The following is a 2,500-nucleotide window of genomic DNA, read 5'->3' as shown; positions in this document are numbered from 1 at the left end:
GCGCAGTCAGTACTTGGGAGGGAGACCACTTATAAACACTGCTTCCCGTTAGCTTTTTCACTTTTTTGTCTTTTAAATTCCAATAGATATGAAAAAAGCAAACATATTTTCTTTTTGTTATTGTTTTAAAAAGATGAAGGTTAATTTGTCTCACTTAATTTAAATTCGAATTATTAACTAGCACTCTCGTCAACGGCCATATCACGCTGAAAACACCGGTTCTCGTCCGATCACCGAAGTTAAGCAGCGTTGAGCGCAGTCAGTGCTTGGGAGGGAGAGCACTTAGGAACACTGCTCTCCGTTAGCATTTTCACTTTTTTTTGTATTTTAAATTCCAATAGATATGAAAAAAGCAAACATATTTTCTTTTTGTTATTGTTTTAAAAAGATGAAGGTTAATTTGTCTCACTTAATTTAAATTCGAATTATTATCTAGCACTCTCGGCAACGGCGATATCACGGTGAAAACACCGGTTCTCGTCCGATCACCGAAGTTAAGCAGCGTCGAGCTCAGTCAGTACTTGGGAACACTTCGTGCCGTTGGCTTTTTCCTTTTTGTTTCCTCTTTTAAATTCCACCAGATATGAAAAAAGCAAACATATCTTCTTTTTGTTATTGTTTTTTAAAGATGAAGGTTAATTAAATTCAAATTATTAACAAGCACTCTCGGCAACGGCTATATCACGCTGAAAACACCGGTTCTCGTCCGATCACCGAAGTTAAGCAGCGTTGAGCGCAGTCAGTACTTGGGAGGGAGAGCACTTAGGAACACGGCTCTCCGTTAGCATTTTCACTTTTTTTTGTATTTTAAATTCCAATAGATATGAAAAAAGCAAACATATTTTCTTTTTGTTATTGTTTTAAAAAGATGAAGGTTAATTTGTCTCACTTTCTTAAAATTCGAAATATTAACTAGCACTCTCGGCAACGGCCATATCACGCTGGAAACACCGGTTCTCGTCCGATCACCGAAGTTAAGCAGCGTCGAGCTCAGTCAGTACTTGGGAACACTTCGTGCCGTTGGCTTTTTCCTTTTTGTTTCCTCTTTTAAATTCCACCAGATATGAAAAAAGCAAACAAATCTTCTTTTTGTTATTGTTTTATAATGGTGAAGGTTAATTAAATTCAAATTATTAACAAGCACTCTCGGCAACGGCCATATCACGCTGAATACACCGGTTCTCGTCCGATCACCGAAGTTAAGCAGCGTCGAGCGCAGTCAGTACTTGGGAGGGAGACCACTTAGGAACACTGCGTGCCGTTGGCTTTTTCACTTTTTTTTCCTCTTTTAAATTCCAATAGATATGAAAAAAGCAAACATATTTTCTTTTTGTTATTGTTTTAAAAAGATGAAGGTTAATTTGTCTCACTTAATTTAAATTCGAATTATTATCTAGCACTCTCGGCAACGGCGATATCACGGTGAAAACACCGGTTCTCGTCCGATCACCGAAGTTAAGCGGCGTCGAGCGCAGTCAGTACTTGTGAGGAGACCAATTAGGAACAATGCGTGCCGTTGGCTTTTTCACTTTTTTTGCTCTTTTAAATTTTAATAGATATGAAAAAAGCAAACATGTTATCTTTTTGTTATTGTTTTAAAAAGATGAAGGTTAATTTGTCTCACTTTCTTTAAATTCGAATTATTAACTAGCACTCTCGGCAACGGCCATATCACGCTGGAAACACCGGTTCTCGTCCGATCACCGAAGTTAAGCAGCGTCGAGCTCAGTCAGTACTTGGGAACACTTCGTGCCGTTGGCTTTTTCCTTTTTGTTTCCTCTTTTAAATTCCACCAGATATGAAAAAAGCAAACATATCTTCTTTTTGTTATTGTTTTATAAAGATGAAGGTTAATTAAATTCGAATTATTAACTAGCACTCTCGTCAACGGCCATATCACTCTGAAAACACCGGTTCTCGTCCGATCACCGAAGTTAAGCAGCGTCGAGCGCAGTCAGTGCTTGGGAAGGAGAGCACTTACGAACACTGCTTGCCGTTAGCTTTTTCACTTTTTTTTGTATTTTAAATTCCAATAGATATGAAAAAAGCAAACATATTTTCTTTTTGTTATTGTTTTAAAAAGATGAAGGTTAATTTGTCTCACTTAATTTAAATTCGAATTATTAACTTGTACTCTCGTCAACGGCTATATCACGCTGAAAACACCGGTTCTCGTCCGATCACCGAAGTTAAGCAGCGTCGAGCGCAGTCAGTCCTTGGGAGGGAGACCACTTAGGAACACTGCGTGCCGTTGGCTTTTTCACTTTTTTTCCCTCTTTTAAATTCCAGTAGATATGAAAAAAGCATACATATTTTCTTTTTGTTATTGTTTTAAAAAGATGAAGGTTAATTTGTCTCACTTAATTTAAATTCGAATTATTAACTAGCGCTCTCGTCAACGGCCATATCACGGTGAAAACACCGGTACTCGTCCGATCACCGAAGTTAAGTAGCGTCGAGCGCAGTCAGTCCTTGGGAGGGAGACCACTTAGGAACAGTG

The 2,500-nt window shown here is 38.3% G+C and overlaps 2 non-coding genes and 9 pseudogenes across 2 annotated transcripts; all 11 read left to right on the top strand.

Moving 5' to 3' along the window:
* LOC149591070 (5S ribosomal RNA) overlaps window positions 1–54 on the top strand; it is a 119-nt pseudogene extending 65 nt beyond the window's left edge.
* Window positions 55–188: 134 nt separating this feature from the next.
* Window positions 189–307, top strand: LOC149591069 (5S ribosomal RNA; annotated as a pseudogene).
* Window positions 308–443: 136 nt separating this feature from the next.
* On the top strand, window positions 444–546 carry LOC149591068 (5S ribosomal RNA; annotated as a pseudogene).
* Window positions 547–668: 122 nt separating this feature from the next.
* LOC149591067 (5S ribosomal RNA) lies at window positions 669–787 on the top strand (annotated as a pseudogene).
* Window positions 788–923: 136 nt separating this feature from the next.
* On the top strand, window positions 924–1,026 carry LOC149591066 (5S ribosomal RNA; annotated as a pseudogene).
* Window positions 1,027–1,148: 122 nt separating this feature from the next.
* On the top strand, window positions 1,149–1,267 carry LOC149591065 (5S ribosomal RNA). Its single transcript, XR_016379622.1, has one exon. It is a non-coding gene; the product is annotated as a 5S ribosomal RNA (ribosomal RNA).
* Window positions 1,268–1,404: 137 nt separating this feature from the next.
* LOC149591064 (5S ribosomal RNA) lies at window positions 1,405–1,522 on the top strand (annotated as a pseudogene).
* A 136-nt stretch (window positions 1,523–1,658) lies between these two features.
* LOC149591063 (5S ribosomal RNA) lies at window positions 1,659–1,761 on the top strand (annotated as a pseudogene).
* Window positions 1,762–1,883: 122 nt separating this feature from the next.
* On the top strand, window positions 1,884–2,002 carry LOC149591062 (5S ribosomal RNA; annotated as a pseudogene).
* Window positions 2,003–2,138: 136 nt separating this feature from the next.
* Window positions 2,139–2,257, top strand: LOC149591061 (5S ribosomal RNA). Its single transcript, XR_016379614.1, has one exon. It is a non-coding gene; the product is annotated as a 5S ribosomal RNA (ribosomal RNA).
* Window positions 2,258–2,394: 137 nt separating this feature from the next.
* LOC149591060 (5S ribosomal RNA) overlaps window positions 2,395–2,500 on the top strand; it is a 119-nt pseudogene continuing 13 nt past the window's right edge.

This window comes from Phalangium opilio, unplaced genomic scaffold, assembly GCF_054372755.1.
Source record: "Phalangium opilio isolate 3A_F unplaced genomic scaffold, DU_Popi_V2 ptg000505l_1, whole genome shotgun sequence".
In the NCBI taxonomy this organism is placed as follows: Eukaryota; Metazoa; Arthropoda; class Arachnida; order Opiliones; family Phalangiidae; genus Phalangium; species Phalangium opilio.
This window is presented reverse-complemented; position numbering and strand designations above follow the sequence as displayed.